The sequence below is a fragment of the Sphaerodactylus townsendi genome, linkage group LG05 (assembly GCF_021028975.2).
Source record: "Sphaerodactylus townsendi isolate TG3544 linkage group LG05, MPM_Stown_v2.3, whole genome shotgun sequence".
Taxonomy (NCBI): Eukaryota; Metazoa; Chordata; class Lepidosauria; order Squamata; family Sphaerodactylidae; genus Sphaerodactylus; species Sphaerodactylus townsendi.
In genome coordinates this window covers 7,122,552-7,145,146 of record NC_059429.1, presented here as the reverse complement: position 1 = coordinate 7,145,146, position 22,595 = coordinate 7,122,552, and the positions used below count along the sequence as shown (strand labels likewise).

General features: G+C 47.0%; 1 protein-coding gene across 1 annotated transcript in view; it reads left to right on the top strand.

Annotated features, from left to right (window-relative positions):
• Positions 1-422: 422 nt before the first annotated feature.
• TBXA2R (thromboxane A2 receptor) overlaps positions 423-22,595 on the top strand; it is a 45,253-nt gene continuing 23,080 nt past the window's right edge. The window contains exon 1 of the mRNA XM_048497750.1: positions 423-565. The gene's annotated coding sequence lies outside the window, so the exon portion shown is untranslated. The remainder of the gene's footprint in view (positions 566-22,595) is intronic.

Below are 22,595 nucleotides of genomic sequence, written 5' to 3'. Positions count from 1 at the left end.
GACCTAATGGAATTTCTAATGGAAAAGCGGACCCAATTAGTCACCCCCTCTCGGCACACACAAATAACTAGTAACCCACTCTCGGGAACTGGTGAGAACCTGCTGGATCCCACCTCTGGATGGATGGCTCCCTCTTTCCTTCCAATGTTCTGCCATGACTCATATCCCGATCTCAGCCCTGCAGTCTTGGACATCAGGGAAAGGATGGGTGCGTGGGCGGGGGGTTTCCAGGGTGCCCTTGTCTTTTTGGCACTTCTGCTCGCCGCCCCCTGAATTCCCTCCCCATCCTCTTCCAAATGTCACCACCAGTCATTTTCCCTTGGGGACAGGCCAGAACTCCATGCTGCACGAGTGTGACCCTTTCTCTAGAGACAGGGAAAGGATGAGCCAGCATGGGGCCGGCTGAGCCTTCCTCTTTCCCTCGGTCCCTCCCCTCTTGCTACACTCATCTGTTCTGTCTGAAGGTGCCAGATGCAGCCAAAAGAGGGAGAGAGACGCAGCCAGATGACTCTCACCACTTCTCTCTTCAGAAGGACTTCGTGGTGGAGTCTGGAAACATCCCAAGGTTGGTGGCCAAGCAGGCGAAAGTCCACTTTTCTCTTTAAGTTCTTTTTAAAATTGTAACTGTATCGGATTTCCAACAAGAACACACGGCAATGAGCAAGATGCTTCCTCTAGACTAAATGTTTACCTTCGTTCCAGCTCTTTTTGGGGGTGGGTTGATGAAGTGGTACGAAAACAGGAATGGCTTTGCACATGTTCAGAGGATCACCAGCTGCCCCTCTGATCTTCAGGCTAGATTCTGGGTGTCAGCTTCGATAAATTTGACTCTTTTCAGTCGTGGGCTGTAAAATGGATGGTTGCAAATGCTTGCTTTTCGGGTTGCCTTCATTAAAATGCTTTGGTGCTGCCTTTCTTCACTCAAGGTGAACTCGGTTTTGCAAAATGAATTGCGGGGTTTTAGTGCAACCTGGCCTTTGGCTCGGGACCCTGCCTGCATTGTGTTTTCTAATTCAAGTGTGTCCCTTTATTAAAGGCAGAAAGTGCCTCAAGCCATGTGCAGAGTGCGTGGCTAAAATTGAGGCTTGCATTTGTGCTGTTTTGTGGGAATTCCCAACTGGGCTATCACATTCTACCATCTAATAGGGTTTTGGCAAACATTTTCTTCCCTTTTTATTATTTTATTATTATTTTATTATTATTTTCAATTCATTTTCATTTTATTGTTATTTTTCAATAAAAATCCAGCCTTTGGGAGAGCATCCATACCAGCCAAGCTTTAGGTGGAATTGTATGAATAGGGAGCCTCTGAGTGAGTGCAGAGTGATGTTTCTCTTATCACAGCACCCAGAATGGATTTCTGAAAGAAATCCAGCCCAATTTGCTTGCTGTTTATAGAATTCTGCACAAAAGAGCCAACGGAAAGTATATTCTGGAATTGGAGGCTGCGGGGGTGAAAATGTTTTTACCGGTTTTTCGTTTGGGCAGGAAGCACCGCAGCAGCGCTTAGGATGAGTTGGTGATCCTTGGGGCTGAATCCCAGAACTGGTTTCAATCCCAGCATTATGCAAAACGGACCCTTTCCCCTATGGGGTGTGCCTCTGAGCACGCACAGGGTGTGTTTCCTGCAGCAGAGGGACTTGCAGATCAGAGGGGCCTCTTTGGGAATTAAAAAAGAAACATTTAGGGGACTCCCCATTTCCCCATGCAGCCGTGTCTTTCCAGGACTGTCCCTTGAAAAACACAGCCATAGACATATTCTGCCTTGTGGTCCTTAATTTCTGCTATCCCCAGATCAGCTTGTCTGTGGCATCTTCCTTTTCCCCTCCAGGGATTTTTTTTTCATTGTAATCTTTCTCTGTCTGTTCAGCTTTCAAACCTCTACATATTTGGAAGTTCCTTTTTAGCAAGCTCTTAGCCTGGCTTATAAACATTTCTTTTTTGGAAAAAAGAAAAAGTCCTCATCAGTCAGTCTAGTCCACTTGAAACCTTCAGCTAATGGGCTGTGTGTTTTCTTGCCTGTACGTCTGACAGTGATGTTTTATGGTTTCAGAGCAAGGTTTTTTATAAATATTGGTTGATTCCCAGGATCCAGATGTTGGCAAAAGTGGGCAGAATTAGCATGGATTTGTGTCTTGCAAATACACAGACCAAGGCAGGAACCAAGCACAGACTGCAAATCAAACTATTATTGTCAAAACATGTCATGACAAAACAAATACTATCCTCTTACAGTGTTAAAAAGCACTTTAAAAATTCAAGGGGAAAGCCAAGTTTCAGGAGAGTCCACTTACAGAGGGCAGCTGTTGTACCCCTGAATGAATCTGTGCTCGTGCCTTTTTTCCCCCAGGCAGCTTCTGCTGAGTTCTACATCACTGTATCGGGTGTAATTTGGTCATTCGGTGGAGCTTAATGTACAGGTGAATTGACTGCCGTTGGACGATGTTGCATGTTGTGTGTTAGCTGATCTGAGAAATTCCAGGAGATTGACTTCGATTTCTCCTAGGTTCTGTTATACATCATACAGCCTGCCCTTTGAAGCTATAATTTTCTTCAGGTGAACTGATCTTTCTAGTCTGGAGATCTGTGGTAATTCCAGAACTCCAGCCTCTACCTGGAAGGTTGCAAACCTAGTGGCTTCCCTGCTTTCAGTCAGTAGGCACACCCAGAACAGTGATTCATACAGAGACATGCCCAGTAGGCTCCTCAGTGAATGGATAATTTTTACTGTCTTACATGGCATAAGAGCATAACTAGGAGAGACTTTTTTTTGCCTGTGCACAAATGACAGTGAATTCACGAACAATCCCTGTACACGATTTCTCTGGGCAGGGGCGTAATGCCCATGGGGAAAGGTGGGCAGCTGCCCAGGGCACCACCTTGTGCTGGGTTCGTTTTTGGGTATTTTTAGTGGTTTTCCATTTTTGGCCTGCAGGGGGTGCAGTTTTCAGGCTAGCAGCACCAAAATATCAGCGTTTCATCAGGAGACTGTCCTTATGCTACCCCCCCCCCCAGGTTTGGTGCAGTTTGGTTCAGGGGGGCCAAAGTTATGAACCCTCAAAACTGTAGCCCCCATATCCTATTAGCTCCCATTGGAAACAATGGGGGATGGGGCACCCCCTTTGGGAGTCCATAACTTTGGACTCCTTGAACCAAAGCTCACCAAACCTGGGGGGTAGCATAAGGACAGTCTCTTGATGATATGCTGAAATGTTGGTGCTGATATGTCTAAAAATGCACCCCCTGCAGGCACCAATGTCCTGGTGCAAAAGAAATTGGTCGTGGTGGAGTGACTGCCCATGGTGGGTGGGTGGGGGGGGACCGGCATCCAACTCAGGTTTTGCCCAGGGCTTGCCTCGTTACACCCCTGTCTCTGGGTACACATATTCCACCCCCGGCTGAAGGTGTGATTTAAACCCAAAGCATATCCAGGTAGAGGTCCCCAGGTTTATTTGTGACGTGAACATGTCGTGGCTAATACTTACAAACGCTCTTTTCATATCAGGAGCTTGTGGTGTAATGTAGCTACTGTGCTCTCCCAAAATGTGAGGAACGGTGATTTCCTAGTCCACATGGACATAATTCCTGAAAAGGTCCAGAAAAATGTGCATGTGTACAGTCAGGTCAGCAGTGTGTTTAGTATCAGGTGTAGAGGTTAGATCTGATGCCTGTGATCTGATACTCCTGCCATCTTGGCAGCCACGCAGGGCTCCGCTTGATATCAAGTCTACATGGCAGGGGGAGAGATGGTCACCTTTCTCCTCCAACAAAGGAGAGGGCGTCTCCTCCCCCTCGTTTTTAGAGTTAAGAACAGCCCTCTTTCCATCTGCAAAACCACAGACTTGAAGAGGAAGAGAGCCAGTGTGGTGTAGTGGTTAAGAGCAGGTGGATTCTATTCTGGAGAACCGGGTTTGATTCCCCACTCCTCTGCCTGAGTGGCAGAGGCTTATCTGGTAAACCAGATGTGTTCCCGCACTCATACATTCTTGCTGGGTGACCTTGGGCTAGTCACAGTTCTTCGGAACTCTCTCAGCCCCACCTACCTCACAAGGTGTCTGTTGTGGGCAGTCTGTGCTTGGTTCCTGCCTTGGTCTGTGTATTTGCAAGACACAAATCCAATTCACCTGTACATTAAGCTTGTAAGCCACCTTGAGTCTCCTTACAGGACAGAAAGGTGGGGTATAAATCCAAACTCTTCTTCTTTTCACCCTATCCCTTCATCCTCATCCTGATCAGTACAGCTGCAGTGTCTATCAATTATATTTTAATTCTTCCCTTTCTTCTGAAGCACTCAGTTGTTTACATCAGGGGTCCCCAACAGGGGGTTCCTGGGTGCCGTGGTACTCACCAAGATCTTTCCTGATCCCCGACAAGTGTTTTTAGAAAGTGGGTGGGGTTGGGTAGAGCTTTGCCCAGTAAGGTTTCTGACTGGCCATTGGAGATTTAATTGGCTGCGTGGATTTTGTGGCTGAACCCAAAGGGCCCTGTCCGAATTCCAGGGGTGCCTTCAGAGTCAAAAGAAGAAGAAGAAGAAGAAGAAGAAGAAGAAGAGGAGGAGGAGGAGGAGGAGGAGGAGGAAGAGGAGGAGGAGGAGTTTGGATTTATATCCCCCCTGTCTCTCCTTCAGGAGACTCAAAGGGGCTTACAATCTCCTTGCCCTTCCCCCCTCACAACAAACACCCTGTGAGGTGGGTGGGGCTGAGAGAGCTCCGAGAAGCTGTGACTAGCCCAAGGTCACCCAGCTGGCGTGTGTGGGAGTGCACAGGCTAATCTGAATTCCCCAGAGAAGCCTCCACAGCTCAGGTGGCAGAGCTGGGAATCAAACCTGGTTCCTCCAGATTAGATACACGAGCTCTTAACCTCCTACGCCACTGCTGTTGCCGACCCCTGGTGTACAGGGTTCCTTTGGGCTGAGAGAAACAGTGGCTGGCTAAAGGGCACCCAGAGATCTTCATGGCAGGGTCAAGATTTGAATCTGGGTCTCCTGGGCCCATTATGAATGGAGGACTTTCCTTGGGGCGCAGTGGGGCCATAGTGGGGTGTCTTAGTGTTTCTCAGCATACATGTGAGAAGGCAGTGGCGTAGCGCCAAGGGGACAGGGGCGCGACGCACCGGGCGCATGGCCATGTGAGGGTGTGGGAAGGGCGTTCCGGGGGTGTGGTGGGGCAGGATGGGGGTGGACCGGGGTGTGCCTCGGGCGCAGTTCCCCCTTGCACCACCCCTGTGAAGAGGCACTCCACTGCTTGCTGCGCATCTTGCCTGCCCCCAGGTTTGTGTTGCTCCCAATCCTTGCAAGATTGCCAGCTTTGTTTTTGAAGCCTTTAAAATTTTTATAGCAATATTACAATGTTATATCAATATCTACTGGTTGGAGTGATATTTTCTGTCTTTGGCCATAGATTCACTGGAAATGCCTGCGAGGAGTGGGGGTGGGGGGGGTGGGGGAGGAAGTAGCAGAAACCCCAAAGTGAAAGAAAACATCGGGGTTTCCTGCTCTTGCTAACCGCGGGGCTTCCGTGATCGGCCATGCTGTCATGCAGAATGCGTTTGCAACGAAATCTGTGCCCCACAGGAAATGTACCCTTGCTGTGAGGCAGAGCACCGGTGTATAATCAGTCCCAGTATGGCACTCCAACCCATTGCTTCTGCAACGATGCCTTTTAAGAACATAGAACATAAGAACACGCCAGTTGGATCAGACCAGAGTCCATCTAGTCCAGCTCTCTGCTACTCGCAGTGGCCCACCAGGTGCCTTTGGGAGCTCACAGGCGGGAGGTGAAATCAATGGCCTTCTGCTGCTGCTGCTGAGCACCTGGTCTGCTAAGGCGTTTGCCATCTCAGATCAAGGAAGATCAAGATTGGGAGCCATAAATCGACTTCTCCTCCATAAATCTGTCCAAGCCCTTTTTAAAGCTATCCAGGTGAGTGGCCATCACCACCTCCTGTGGCAGCATATTCCAAACACCAATCACACGTTGCGTGAAGAAGTGTTTCCTTTTATTAGTCCTAATTCTTCCCCCCAGCATTTTCAATGAATGCCCCCTGGTTCTAGTATTGTGAGAAAGAGAGAAAATTTTTAAAAAACCCATGGTGTGTTTAATTGTTCAGTTAGACACATTTTTGTGTAGCCTACAAAAACTGTGTAGTATAACATCAGCGTGTGGCAGAGAATACAGAAATTAATATTTATATTATTTTATTAGCTACCTTTCTACCTTGTGGGATTCAAGACGGCTTACAATATATAAAAATGATGATAAAAACGCATCAACAACCACAATTTTAAATAGGACTGCTAATAAATAGAAAAATTAAATTAGTCAAATGTAGTCCTAACCCTAAATAAGGAGCCAAATTGTTTATTGCAAAGAAACAGATAAGAAAACCAGAAAATGATGATAATATATCCTAACAGTATATTATAGTAATAATACCAACCAACCAACCAACCAACCAACCAACCAACCAACCAACCAACCAACCAACCAACCAACCAACCAACCAACCAACTAACTATTAATTAGTACTATTATAGTAATTAATTAGTACAGTTGTTAGGTTCCCTATAGGGCTGGGGTCTGCAACCTGCGGCTCTCCAGATGTTCATGGACTACAAATCCCATCAGCCCAATTGGCCATGCTGGCAGGGGCTGATGGGATTTGTAGTCCATGAACATCTGGAGAGCCGCAGGTTGCAGACCCCTGCTCTAGGCGAACTCATCTCTGTAGTTTGGGATTCCCAATTCCCACTTGGAGGCTGCATCCCTAATTCAGAGGCACCTACTGACTCATACAGAGCTCGACCTACATAGAATAGGTAGCTATACAACCATTAGTGGTATGAAAAGAAACACAGAAAAGATAGTGCCAAGTGCTTGCTGCCCACATCATACTGAGAGTGTCAACATTTATCTTCTCTTTTTATAATGTATTGTGGACATTTCTTTGCGGCCATCTGGAGTCAAATACTTGACACTCCCTTTTGGTCCTACTTACCAATTCTGGGCTGTGAAAGGAAAAAAAACCCCAAGATGCTTCTCAACTTGGAATTTAGAATTGGAATTGGAATTTTAATTGATATACTGCCCTCCCCTGAAGGGCTCAGGGCAGTGTACAACATAATGAAACAAACAATAACATAACGATACAAAAGGGCTGATCATAGTAGCAACGACATTATCAATCTGACAATCAACCCTAACATTAATCCAATATCAGATTAACAACACTGGATTAACTTGAAAGAAATCTTGTGGAGAACAAGGATGTGTTCTACTTATTATCGAAGGCTTTCGCGGCCAGAATCACTGGGGTGCTGTGTGGTCTCCGGGGTGTATGGACGTGTTCGAGCAGCATTCTCTTCATCTGCATCTGTGGCTGGTCCTCTGAAGATCCTCTGAAGATGCCAGCCACAGATGCAGGCGAAACGTCAGGAGAGAAAGCTGCTAGAACACGGCCATACAGCCCGGAAACCACACAGCACCCCGATGTGTTCTACGTTTCTTTGCATCCATATCCACATTCAGGAGGAGGGATTCCCAATTCCCACTTGGAGGCTGCGCCCACTTTCAGAACCACGATGATGCCATTGAGCAGTTATTCATTCGCCTTGGATGTTGGTTTTCCAATAGAAGAGAGCGAATCTGACTTGGATAGCCCACACCAGTCTCATCTCGTCAAATCTTACATGCTAACCAGGGTTGGCCTTGGTTATTTTAAATTTTTTATTTATTTGATTATTAGACTTTCCCCCTCCCCTCCTCCAATTTGCACAGGCTTGGAGCAGTTCACATCATAGTAAGTCATACAATAGCGTAGCAACAGTACTAAATCGTGGCACCTTTAGATAATATAAAATCCAACGAAGATGGGAGGAATCGGTTTTGCTCAGACATAGGCTGATTATGCACGTATTTGCTATGTGATGGGGGCAAATGTCTGTCACAGCAAGATTAATTGTACAGACGTATTTCTTCAAGCCCCGCTTCCACTTTTCATTCTCTCCACGGCAATCACTATTTTAATTTTGCTTCACCCCCAGAGAGAGCAGATTTGCCAGTGAGCACAGCTTTGCCCCAGAAATCTTCCCTCCACTCATAGCCAGCCTTTCCACTCACTCCCACTCCCTCCCACTTCCATCCACGCACTCCCCCCTCACCCCCCTTCCATACTGCCAGCAAATGAAAGAAAAGAAACTTACTCAGACAGACTTAGCCAAGACATACTGACCTCTGCATTCTATTGAAATATCAACATATCAACATATAACAGAGAGTGCTTGGAAATAACAAGCCTCTCTGTTCTCCAGCAGCGGCGGCAGCAACAGGGAGTCTGAAGGAAAGAGACTATCGGCTGTAGCAATGTCTTCTTTTATGGTAGCATGTGGTCCAGGGATTCAACTGGCTTTGCTGTTTCATTTGGGGTAGTTATTTTTGGAACAGTAATATCGATAAAAGTGCAGTTTAAAGAATAAGCCAGAAATCTTGACTACTGAGTGTCATGAGGTCTGTGCCTTTAAGAATAAGAGCCTTTATGATTTGTGCCTTTAAGAATAAGTTGATGGGCAGAGTTAACTGAACCAGGCTGGGAGAGTTCTCTGCAGAAAACCTGCACACTCAGGAGGGAGTGCCTTCTCATGCGTAAACAGAGAAATGCAAGAAGAGCCTGCTGTGTTAGAACATAAGAACACAAGAACAAGCCAGCTGGATCAGACCAGAGTCCATCTAGTCCAGCTCTCTGCTACTCGCAGTGGCCCACCAGGTGCCTTTGGGAACTCACAGGCAGGAGGTGAAAGCAATGGCCTTCTGCTGCTGCTGCTCCTGAGCACCTGGTCTGCTAAGGCATTTGCAATCTGAGATCAAGGAGGATCAAGATTGGGAGCCACAGATCGACTTCTCCTCCATAAATCTGTCCAAGCCCTTTTTAAAGCTATCCAGGTTAGTGGCCATCACCCCCTCCTGTGGCAGCATATTCCAAACACCAATCACACGTTGCGTGAAGAAGTGTTTCCTTTTATTAGTCCTAATTCTTCCCCCCAGCATTTTCAATAGATGCCCCCTGGTTCCTAGTATTGTGAGAGAGAGAGAAAAATTTCTCTCTGTCAACATTTTCTACCCCATGCATAATTTTATAGACTTCAATCATATCCCCCCTCAGACGTCTCCTCTCCAAACTAAAGAGTCCCAAACGCTGCAGCCTCTCCTCACAGGGAAGGTGCTCCAGTCCCTCAATCATCCTTGTTGCCCTTCTCTGCACTTTTTCTATCTCTTCAATATCCTTTTTGAGTTGCGGCGACCAGAACTGAACACAGGACTCCAAGTGCGGTCGCACCACTGCTTTATATAAGGGCATGACAATCTTTGCAGTTTCATTCTCAATTCCTTTCCTAATAATCCCCAGCATAGAGTTTGCCTTTTTCACAGCTGCCATGCATTGAGTTGACATTCCCATGGAACTATCAACTAAGACGCCCAAATCCCTTTCCTGGTCTGTGACTGATAGCACTGACCCTTGTAGCATGTATGTGAAGTTTGGATTTTTTGCCCCTATGTGCATCACTTTGCATTTTGCTACATTGAACTGCATTTGCCATTTCTTAGCCCACTCACCTGATTTATCAAGGTCCGCTTGGAGCTCTTCGCAATCCTGTGTGGTTCTCACCACCGTACAGTGTTGGGGTTCTTCAACACTTGCGCTGCACTAGGGTGTTCCAAATGTATCTCAGTTGTCATAGCCCCATGGTGGCGAACCTTTGGCACTCCAGATGTTATGGACTACAATTCCCATCAGCCCCTTCCAGCATGGCCAATAGGTCCATACAGGGCTCCACGTGAAGCACTGAAAGCAGTTTTGCTATTTCTGGAAATGGGAAGTGTATTCTCCACTGATGTTGTGCCCCTAATGTAAACATCTGTCTAGGCCGAGGCCTTGTGCTTTTCCTAGCTGGCAAAGAACCTTTCTAATGACCTAAATAGTGCAGTTTAGTGTCAGTGTCATCTCAACTTGGGGGGCTCTGTGGAGCAGAACTTGGAACGAGTCTTGCAAAACAATTGAAAACCATTTTTTATCTTTTTAAAATTTTTCACTTAACTTAGCATTTATCAACGTGGAACTTATTAATACAGTAAAATCGTGATCTTGGTCAAGTTTAACAATCAACTGTCCCCCTTTTCACAATTTGCCAGTCCCAAGTCCGTTTCTTTCCTCCGGGTCAGCTCTTGGTTCGCTGGCTTTGAAAGAAAGCACCCACCAAATAAACCCAGCCCAGAAACAATACATTCTAAAATTTACCATTCAGAACCAAAGTCTCCCGCCCTTATTAGTTCCCATACAAATGTCACAGTTACCTTAAACAAGTTAAGAGCCTATGATTAAATTTCAAGCTCCCAGCCAGGCAGCCTTGCGTCCTTCTCCTGCTTTCCATACATTCTGCCCCCTTCTGCCCCTACACCCCTTCCTGGTTCATTCCATTTGGATGTAGAGGTTAAACTAGGCTGACTAGATGTCCTGCTTTTGGTGGGACAGTCCCGCCTTGAAACAACTTCTCCCGCGTCCCGCAGGTTTTTGCAAATGTCCCGGGTTTTGGAAGGCTGCCGCACTGCCTCCTGGGGCGCAAGGCAGTGCGGCAGCCTCCTGCACGGCCGCAGGAGCACACCGCCTTCTGGGGCACTGCCATTTCCCGCCCTGTGACAGGGTGGGAAACGGGAGCGCCCCAGAAGTCAGTGCGCTCCTGCGGCTGAGTGCGCGCGCGGCCACTTGCCTGTACTGGTTTGCGAAGGTGACCATCTGGTCACCTTAGGTTAAACCAGCCCTGGAGTTGCCAACTCCAGAGTGAGAAATGCCTGGAGATTGAGTAGTGAAGCCTGGAGGGAGTGGGATTTGGGGAAGGGAATATTCTCAGCAAGGTACAATGTCACATAACCAGTGGCAGGATTCAAATAATTTAACAACTGGTTGTTTACAAGCACCATTTTAACAACCGGTTCTGCCGAAGTGGTGCGAACCGGCTGAATCCCACCACTGCATCTAGCCCACCCTTCAAAGCTATCCTTTGCCATCTGGAAGTCATCCTAGAAGAAATATTGGATAGAAGTACTTGTGCAAATGCAAAAGATAATTACATTTAAATTTCCTCTAATTGCAAAAACAATGTTATTGGGTACCTTACTGGAAAACCTTCCTAAGAAGTGGTTGTTGTGAGTTTTCCGGACTGTGTGGCCATGGTCTGGTAGATTTTGTTCCTAACATTTATTTATTTATTTATTTATTGTTTAAACTTTTATACCGCTCCCATCCCCGAAGGGCTCTGTGGCTGCCAGCGAAACATTAGGAACAAGATCTACCAGACCATGGCCACACAGCCCGGAAAACCCACAACAACCAGTTGAATCCGGCTGTGAAAGCCTTCAACAATATTTCCTAAGAAGCTTTAATGAACTATGTTGACATTTATTTATTGCATGCTGTTGGAAATCCGATAAAGATCTTATTATAGTACTTGGGGAAGATAAACGGGAGAATGTGTTATAATGGCCAGACTAGCAAACCTTGTATTAAGTCGATGGACAAAACATGAATTTGATGAAAGATGGGAACTTTATTTCATATCTGAAACTGAATCGATCATGTAAAAATAAAAACAACTGGTAGATTTAAAATTTGATAATGATTAAGATATAAAAGACTGACCAGTAAAGACGGGGCAGAGTTGGCGGACGGAAGATAGCGATTTAAAGATTGCACGATGGTTTCTCTGATAATATTAGAATGTCACCTTGGAATCCACTAGAATAGAATAGAATAGAATAGAATAGAATAGAATAGAATAGAATAGAATAGAATAGAATAGAATCTTTATTGGCCAAGTGTGATTGGACACACAAGGAATTTGTCTCCGGTGCATATGCTCTCAGTGTACATAAAAGAAAAATACATTTGTCAAGAATCATAAGGTACAGCACTTAATCATAAGGTACAGCACTTAATGATTGTCATATAGGTCTAGTAAGCAATCAGGAAACAATCAGTAGTAATGAAAACATAAAATGTAAAATAATAAAATAAAATAAAATAAAATAAAATGTCAGCTGGAGCTATAGTCCTTACTGATTCATAAGTGGGAGGAGATGGGTAATAGGAATGATGAAAAAAGTAGTGCAGTAATTCTATAATAAGTATATAATAAATAGTTTAACATTATCGAGGGAATTATTTGTTTAACAGAGTGATGGCATTCGGGAAAAAACTGTTCTTATGTCTAGTTGTTATGATTATACTAATGCAGTTTTGAGTAGATGTTCCTTTTGGCTCTATTCTATCCATTTCGAATTATTTTTGTTCCATATCTTTTTTTCTATGGTTGTCAATTATATTGTGAAAATTAATTGAAAAAATCCCACCACTGCGGGATTTGGGTGATTTCCATAGGGAGCCTGTAAAGACTAGGTTATTCCACCGAACCTTTACAGAGGGCTCAGCTGAGTGTGTGCCCCCCCCCCCCCACACACACTGTTCCATATGGGTCTTGATCCATGTGAGCCCTTATATCATCGGGTTTTATCATCTCCTCTCTCTCCTCTTTTTCTGGGAGAGATTTAGTCATGGTAAGCACTGACTTTTGTGGGATGCCTATGTTAGGAAGTATTCGCTGTTTTTAATTGATATTTATGATAATTATGTTTTAATGATTTTATGTACACTGTTTGTGTTGTTCACCGCCCAGAGCCCTCTGGGGATGGGGCGGTATATTAAGTCGAATAAATAAATAAATAAATGAATGAATGAATGAATGAATGAATGAATGAAATACTATAAAAATAATTAAAAAATAAAAAAGGTCGTTCCAGCAGACTTCCAGAGCCCACCTGGAAATTGGCAACCTTACCTTGGGAGCCCCCTTCTCTCTTTTCTAGGGAATCCCAGACCAGAGGTCTCCAACCCTCCCCAGCTCCTTCCTAGCCCTTCACTCTCCTGAGCAGCTGCTGTAGCACAGGACAGACCACTTATAGGGATGCCAGCTGCAGGTTGGGAAATGCCTGGAGAACTGGGGTCAGTCCGGGGAAAGCGGGGGAGGGGATGGTCCAAAGCAGCCGTTTTCACCAGCAGAAGCAATCTCGGCAATCTGGAGAACCCACTGTAATTCTGGAACTTTGTTCCCCACTGCTGGGATCAGTTGAATTCTTCATCTCTCCTAGATAGAAGAAGAAGAAGAAGAAGAAGAAGAAGAAGAAGAAGAAGAAGAAGAAGAAGAAGAAGAAGAAGAAGAGTTGGGTTTATATCCCCCCTTTCTCTCCTATAGGAGAAGGAGGAGAAGGAGAAGGAGAAGGAGAAGAAGGAGAAGGAGAAGGAGAAGAAGGAGAAGGAGAAGGAGGAGAAGAAGAAGGAGAAGGAGGAGGAGGAGGAGGAGAAGGAGGAGAAGAAGAAAAAGAAGAAGGAGGAGGAGGAGAAGGAGGAGAAGGAGAAGAAGGAGAAGGAGGAGAAGAAGAAAAAGAAGAAGGAGGAGGAGGAGGAGGAGGAGGAGAAGAAGAAAAAGAAGGAGGAGGAGGAGGAGAAGGAGGAGAAGGAGGAGAAGAAGAAAAAGAAGGAGGAGGAGGAGGAGAAGAAGAAGAAGAAGAAGAAGAAGAAGAATTTGGATTTATATCCCTCCTTTCTCTCCTGCAGGAGACTCCAAGGGGCTGACAATCTCCTTGCCCTTCCCCCCTCACCACAAACACCCTGTGAGGTGGGTGGGGCTGAGAGAGCTCCGAGAAGCTGTGAGTAGCCCAAGGTCACCCAGCTGGCGTGTGTGGGAGTGCACAGGCTAATCTGAATTCCCCAGATAAGCCTCCACAGCTCAGGCGGCAGAGCGGGGAATCAAACCCGGTTCCTCCAGATTAGAGCGCACCCGCTCTTAACCACTCCTGCTCCTAGAGAGTCAACTCTTGAAAAAGACTCCTGTCTCATTACTGGACTTCTGGAAGCGTCTTCAGGCGCCATTGTCCAGGAAGACTCCCAGATGGAGACGAAGCCTTGTTGAACCCAAGTGGCTGCAATAGCTCTGCAGACCAAGCCAGGCAGCAAAGCCCATACAAGAAACTGAAGGGTAGCCAGAGCTGTTGGTCCTGTTAAGGCTGAGCCCTGGATCTTATTCCAAACAACACTGGGAGAAGACTTGCCCACTCTTACTTGGGAAATATCTCCAGGTTTGGGGGCGGAGCTGCCGGAGGAGGGCAGGGTTTGGGACGTGGGGGGACCCCAGGAGGTGTGACGCCAAAGAACCCACTTTCACAGCAGCCATTTTTTTCAGAGGAGCTCGTCTCTATCATCTGGAGATCAGTGGAATTGTGGGAAGTCTCCAGCCCCCACCTGGAGACTGGCAACCCTAGCTGGGTAGTGATAAAGAAGTGGTGGGGCTTTGTCCCACTGTTTTGCGAGACGTGTCACATTAGGGGGTTGCAGGCTGGGGGGAGCACATTTCTGAAGACACAGTCTCAAAACTTTCAGGGTCTAATCAGGAGATTGCCCTAATGATACTCCCCAGGTTTTGTGCAGTTTGGTTCAGGGGGGGCAAAGTTATGGACCCTCAAAGGGGGTGCCCCATCCCCCATTCTTTGCAATAGGAGCTAAGGAGATGGGGGCTACCCTTTTGAGGGTCCATAACTTTGTCCCCCCTGAACCAAACTGCACCAAACTTGGGGGGTAGCATAAGGACAGTCTCCTGACAATACGCTGAAATTGGTGGCGATATGTCTAAAAATGCACCCCCTTCAATCACCAATGACCTGGTGCAAAAAAACTTTTTGGTTGTGGTGGGGTGGCTGCCCATGGGGGGGGGGGGGATCCAACTCAGGTTTTGCCCAGGGCTCCAGTTTGCCTCGTTACACCCCTGCAGGGAGGTAATAAGAACCATTTTGTTAGAGAAAAATCATGGTTGCCAGAAATATAATGGGGGAATAAGCCCCCCAGTTATATATTTTGTGAAAGAAGGGAGCTTTGGTATTTAGGGCAAGCAGATCCTTCAATCTTATTGAAGGAGCAGCAGTGGCGTAGGAGGCTAAGAGCTCGCGTATCTGATCTGGAGGAACCGGGTTTGATTCCCTGCTCTGCCGCCTGAGCTGTGGAGGCTTATCTGGGGAATTCAAATTAGCCCGTGCACTCCCACACACGCCAGCTGGGTGACCTTGGGCTAGTCACAGCTTCTCGGAGCTCTCTCAGCCCCACCTACCTCACAGGGTGTTTGTTGTGAGGGGGGAAGGGCAAGGAGATTGTCAGCCCCTTTGAGTCTCCTGCAGGAGAGAAATGGGGGGATATAAATCCAAACTCTTCTTCTGGGGAATTCAGATTAGTCCGTGCACTCCCACACACGCCAGCTGGGTGACCTTGGGCTAGTCACAGCTTCTCAGAGCTCTCTCAGCCCCACCCACCTCACAGGGTGTTTGTTGTGAGAAGGGAAGGGCAAGGAGATTGTAAACCCCTTTGAGTCTCCTGCCGGAGAGAAAGGGGGGATATAAATCCAAACTCTTCTTCTTCTCTTCTTCTCTTCACTATCATTGGTGGTAGGAGCGATCTCTTAGTCATTCTTTTCAAGGCATTTTTTTTCTTTTCCCTTCCTCTGTCTTTTTCTTTGTTCTCATTTCCCCAGCCTTCCTGGTTTCTTCTTCCCCTTATTTTGCCTTCCTTTGCCTTCCTCTTTATTCATTCTCATTTTGCCTTTTCCCTTTCTTCGGCTAGTCCACAGACGAAAATTTGGGGCAGTGGCAACTAGCCATGTGGAAGGGTGAAACACAACTGTGAATAAACCCAGCTCTGGCAAAAAAAAAGGGGGGGGGGAATCCGAGCTGGTCTCTCCTCTTATCTGGTTTGGTTCAAAGATTACACTCTTTGGGCTGCAAAGAGCAAACTGTACCTCCTATTCAGTTCTGAATGAAACTGTCCTTCGCTATCAGAAGTTTGGGAACGAGGCTGATGGGGATTTGATACTCGGCAAGGAAAAAGCTGTTGCGGCAGAACTTTTCCTGCCGGATGTCCTCAGCTGTTGCAAAGCTCAACTAGCTTCACAAACATGATTGTTTCTGGATGACTCAGTCAAACTCGACTTTGATGCCTCCTCTCTTCCCCATCTTCTGTTCTTTTCTTTTTCCCAATCCCTTCTTTGTCGTCAAGAATGACGCGGCTGCTGACCATGTCAAAGGGCTCGCTGTGAAAAACCTGGGCTTGCGATAAAAATCTGTTTGAGAATGGAAGGAAAACAGAACTGTGAGAATAGGCGGCTCTGGCACGGGACACAGATCCCAGCCAAAAATATCTGCCCTTGGGCTGCCTTTTAATTAATTTTATTTTGCCAAGTTTACATTCTGTCTATGCCCTCGCAAGGGCCACCGGACTAGCTAGCGACTTAAAACATACATAATAAAAACCACATTTTAAAAAACCATTAAAACCAACCATAAAATCAACAGAACGATTTAAACCAGACCTAAAATACATCACCCACCTAATTGCAGAAGGTATTTGAAGCAAGGCCTCCAAAGAGGACCATAGTGGTTGGGTAGGTTCGTCAGTCTTTCTATTGTGTTGGTCTTTTAATAAGATAGGGCTTTAATGGTCAGTACCAGCCCTTTGATGTGTGCCTGGAAACAAATACGAAGCCAACATAGATGGGTCAAGACTGGAGATAGCTCTTCTAGGCAACGTTAGAAGAAGAAGTTTTGGGTGGCTATATCATCTTATCACCGTGGTGGCGAACCTTTGGCACTCCAGATGTTATGGACTACAATTCCCATATTGCCAGCATGTGGTGGCCATGTGATGGAGATTGTAGTCCATAACATCTGGGTGCCAAGGTTGCATCCCCTGTAAACTAACTCAGTGGTGAGAACCTTTTCGAGACCGAGGTACCCAAATTACAACTAAAACCCACTTATTTATCACAAAGTGCCAACATGGCAATTTAACCTGAATATTGAGGTTTTAGTTTAGAAAAAGCGGTTGGCTCTGAGGCATGCATTACTCGGGAGTAAGCTCGATGGTAGTCGGTGGCTTTGCTTTGAAGCAACCGTGCAACTCTTCGAACAGGTGAATTACAACCCTAGGAGGGTTTACTTAGAAGCAAGCCCCATTGCCAGCAACCGAGCTTACTCCCAGGTAAAGGATCGCGCCTGAAAATCAGTGGGGTTTAACAGCGCTTAACAGGGTTGCCTACACTGCGTTCCCAAAACTAGGTCTTAGGTTTAATGCTAATAATCAATGTTCTACTAACTCACTTAACCTGCCACGATACCTCTCAATAACTTTCCATTTCATCCACCCATCTTCTGATTTTTTTTTCTAGAATCCTCACAACTTTATCCTACAAAGAAGTGTTCATCCCTGTCTGCTATCAGTGGCTTCAAGATCTATATTGCTTGACTGTTGCAAGACCTGCACTGATCATGCTAGATAGGGAGCTGGGTCTTCATCCATTCGCCGCCTCACTTCAAAGATTCTTCCAAAATTATGCCAGTACTGCCTCCGTAATTCCTAATAAAATGTACTCCCAATAATTCTCTAATCTTCCACATTGCACAGCCTGTCACAGGTTCCACTGGGGGCCCTGTGGTGGAAAGCGAGGGGGAACGGTGCCTGGGGCATGCATGCGCCCTGCGACCCCGCCATGCCCTTGCCACGCTCCGGAACACTCTGGAACAGCCCTGCCACTCCCCGGTACGCCCCACCATGCCCAAGTGCTGGTGCGCGCCCGGGGTGTACTGCCCTCCATCCCCATTGGCACTACGCCACTGGCGAAGCGTATCTCCAATTCTGCTGCAGTGGCATAGGAGGTTAAGAGCTCGTGTATCTAATCTGGAGGAACCGGGTTTGATTCCCAGCTCTGCCGCTTGAGCTGTGGAGGCTTATCTGGGGAATTCAGATTGGCCTGTGCACTCCCACACACGCCAGCTGGGTGACCTTGGGCTAGTCACAGCTTCTCGGAGCTCTCTCAGCCCCACCCACCTCACAGGGTGTTTGTTGTGAGGGGGGAAGGGCAAGGAGATTGTGAGCCCCTTTGAGTCTCCTACAGGAGAGAAAGGGGGATATAAATCCAAACTCTTCTTCTTCTAAACTAGAAGATTTTCACCAGCAGTTCGTTTTCCTCTGGGGTTCACACATTATCTAACAGAACTTGAATATCTGCCCAGGTGGGTTTATGTGTCATGACAATTGTTTGCAATTGCTTCTGCATTGCGTCTGCATTTTCCCTCAGGGGTGACATCTGGTGTTTCCAGTTCAACAAGTCCATAGTTGACCATGCGACATACACTTCTGTTAATCCATCTGGTCCCATAGGTTCCAGAATGGGAAACATACCCACCCCATGGAAATGGTTAGATAGAGTATATTAGTATTAGGATAAAGGGGAGGTGCTGACGTTACTATCAGGGCTATTACATCACTCTCCTTATGTATTTCTTTTGCTTCAATGGTTTTAGTCTTTTTCCCCTTTTCCCCCTTTATTTAAACATATTCAGCTGTCTGTGTATGATTAGCAACAGGAGACGAAGAATGTGCTAAACCGGAGGTGAATAACCTATCTTCTCTAAAAGCCCCCTGGCCCTGTCTTTGCCAGCTACTTGGGGGAATATCATTTAAGTGTTCAGCCTCCCCTCCTCGGGTACAAAAGGAGGGGATGGATGGCTTTTGTGAACAGGAAGAATCCCAGACAACCCCTGAGCTTTGCATTTTGCAGCCTTCCATCACAATTTTACAATCTCATTCTCCTTGGCGGGACACTGATATCCCTCCATCACCCACCAGGAATATCTCTCTGGTAGGGGCAGAGTGAGGAGGAACTGTGCCCGGGGCATGCGTGTGCTCTGCGCCCCCGCCACACCCCCGCCCCAGAATGCCCCCAGAATGCCCCTTAACACCTTCACCATACCCCTGCACGGACATGCGCGCCCGGTGCATTGCGCACCCCCCACTCCCTTGGCGCTACGCCACTGCTTTCTGGCCAAGAATTACTACATAACCTCAAGATATCTTTCCCTTTAATATGCTCGCCGCCCCACCCAGGAGTTGATTCTTTTTTCTCCAGTACCCAACACAGTGATGTTATCTGTACCTCTTCCTTAGAAGTTGACTTCCTCATGTGTAGGCGATATGCTACAGCAGCACTGTTACCGGCGACTTACGCTCGGTCCACCGCTCAGACTGGTTTTCCATGTACTTATTGCAATCAAGGATTCCTCCAGTGTCTGGAACTACCGGGCCTTATCAAATGTTGTAGGCTTGAGAAAGCAGCTGCTCAGCCCAGTCGAAGTCTCACCGGTCCCCAGAGACTCAGGACAAAAAGTCTGAGGGTGCACGGTCTCCGGGCGAGCGGGACGAGTTCAGCACACGAGCAAGGGTCGCTCCCCGGGGTCCCACCAGAGTAGCCAAATTGTTTAGCAAAGAACTAAATTGTGGGCTGTCAAAAGTTCCAGAAATAAACCTTCGTTGTTTGCCTGTGAGAGAAACGGGGCTCGTGCTCACTAGGCGTTTCTCTGTGGAACTGTGCCGAAAGCAAATATTTTATACGCTGAAACAAACAAGATGTAGGCTATTCCGAATCAGGTTACGTATCGCAGTACCCTAAATTCATTCATTCATACACATTCCAGTTGTACTGGACATGTCCGGTTGTTCTTGCAAGTTTTGCAATCTTTGGCTACCGGTGTCTGAGCTGTGACTGACCCACTCAGCACTTATGGAGTCCTTAGCAAGCAAAAGTTACAGAAGAAGAAGAGTTTGGATTTATATCCCCCCTTTCTCTCCTGCAGGAGACTCAAAGGGGCTGACAATCTCCTTGCCCTTCCCCCCTCACAACAAACACCCTGTGAGGTGAGTGGGGCTGAGAGAGCTCCGAGAAGCTGTGACTAGCCCAAGGTCACCCAGCTGGTGTGTGTGGGAGTGTACAGGCTAATCTGAATTCCCCAGATAAGCCTCCACAGCTCAGGCGACAGAGCTGGGAATCAAAAGCTAAAGCCTTTATGTTCATTCAAATATGGTCCACAGTCCCCCGCAGGCACTGTGTCAGGAGCCTTTACTTTAAGGTGCCATGTGACTCCTCATAACATTTTTGCTACGGTGGATTACCTGGTATGTAGCCCTCTGGAGAGGGTAGAACAGTATGCTGTGGTCATTTCCCACACCACCTCCTTGTTAAGGATGAGGAACGGCCGCCTTTTCATGAAGGAGGCTGAAGCTCAGGAGGCCATTTCAGGGCATCATTCAGAGACACAAGGGCCATTCCCAACTTTATGAGGAGAGGCATTCCCAACCTATGAGGAGAGGCTGCAGCGTTTGGGACTCTTTAGTTTGGAGAGGAGACGTCTGAGGGGGGATATGATTGAAGTCTATAAAATTATGCATGGGGTAGAAAATGTTGACAGAGAGAATTTTTCCTCTCTCAGAATACTAGAATCAGGGGGCATCCATTGAAAATGCTGGGGGGGAGGAGAGTTAGGACTAATAAAAGGAAACATTTCTTCACGCAACGTGTGATTGGTGTTTGGAACATGCTGCCACAGGAGGTGGTGATGGCCTCTCACCTGGATGGCTTTAAAAGGGGCTTGGACAGATTTATGGAGGAGAAGTCGATTTATGGCTACCAATCTTGATCCTCTTTGATCTGAGATTGCAAATGCCTTAATAGACCAGGTGCTCGGGAGCAGCAGCTGCAGAAGGACGTTGATTTCACCTCCTGCATGTGAGCTCCCAAAGGCACCTGGTGGGCCACTGCGAGGAGCAGAGAGCTGGACTAGATGGACTCTGGTCTGATCCAGCAGGCTTGTTCCTATGTTCTTATGTTTAAACCCTCTCTCCCAAATAGCCGCTTGTAACAGTCTCATTCCAGCCCAGACGGATAACCAGATACCATCTTGGGCAGCAGATTACCGAGCAATTTTATTGTTCAGCTTCTATCCATCCTGGAATTCTAGGGGCCAAAGGGATGAAGAAGTCGTGTAGCTACCCGGGGGCAGGGCAGGAACCGGCGCACCGTACGCACACCGTGTAAGTGTCTGTTACCCCAGTCAATAACAAGTCTCAAGAATGGTTCAAGAGCTTTATTAGAACTGTGTCAGCCGGTGGGGTTGTATGGGGGGCAGAAAATCGCCCCCACACTCCTCCTCCTTCCCTCTGGGATAAGTGGGCTGGGAAGAAGACAGCTAAGCGCAGGCTTTATGCTGGGGGTAAGCTCATCGGATAACCAATGTTTGTATCCCTTCATCTGCTCCCTTCAACTTTTCTTCATCTGGCTGGCCTTTGAGGCCCGTTATCATCTTTGGAGGCCTCGCTGAATCCTCTCCAGATGGTCCACATTCTTTCAAACGATGAGCCGGCATGGCCAACAGTTATTCCCTGGGGAAAGGTTGTAAAGCTCTTCAGCCTCGTCCTGAGATTAGACTGCGCAGAAGGAGATCTGTGCTCAAAGTTGTGTGTGGAGGGTTGGAGTAACCACACAGAAACCCAAGAGAGCTGGTTCAGCCCAAAGCAGTGGTTCTCAACCTGGGGGTCGGGACCCCTTTGGGGGCCGAACGGCCCTTTCACAGGGGTCGCCTAAGACTCTCTGCATCAGTGTTCTCCATCTGTAAAATGGATAAATGCTAGGGTTGGGGCTCACCACAACATGAGGAACTGTATTAAAGGGTCGCGGCATTAGGAAGGTTGAGAACCACTGCCTAAGACTCTCTGCATCAGTGTTCTCCATCTGTCAAATGGATAAATGTTAGGGTTGGGGGTCCCCACAACATGAGGGACTGTATTAAAGGAGATTAGCGCGGCATTAGGAAGGTTGAAGAATCACTACCTAAGACTCTCTACCATCAACATTCTCAATATGTAAAGGCTGGATAAATGTTAGGGGTTGGGGAGTCCCCACAACATGAGGAACTAATATTAAGGAGATGGCGTGACATTGGGAAGGTTTGAGAGCCTGCCCTAAGACTCTCTGCATCAGTGTTCTCCATCTGTCAAATGGATAAATGTTAGGGTTGGGGGTCCCCACAACATGAGGAACTATATTAAAGGGTCGCGGCATTAGGAAGGTTGAGAACCACTGCACCTAAAGACTCTCTGCATCAGTGTTCTCCATCTGTCAAAATGGATAGAAATGTTGGGGTTGGGGGGGTCACCCACAACATGAGGAACTGTGATTAAGGTCCCTTAGCAGCATTAGGAAGGTTTGAGAAACCACTGCCCTAAGAACTCCTCTGCATCAGTGTTCTCCATCTGTCAAATGGATAAAATGTTAGGGTTGGGGGTCCCCACAACATGAGGGACTGTATTAAAGGGTCGCGGCATTAGGAAGGTTGAGAATCACTGCCTAAGACTCTCTGCATCAGTGTTCTCCATCTGTCAAATGGATAAATGTTAGGGTTGGGGGTCACCACAACATGAGGAACTGTATGATTAAAGGGTCGTGGCATTAGGTAACGTTAGGAGGTTGAGAATCACTGCCTAAGACTCTCTGCATCAGTGTTCTCCATCTGTAAAATGGATAAATGTTAGGGTTGGGGGGTCACCACAACACGAGGAACTGTATTAAAGGGTCGCGGCATTAGGAAGGTTGAGAACCACTGCCTAAGACTCTCTGCATCAGT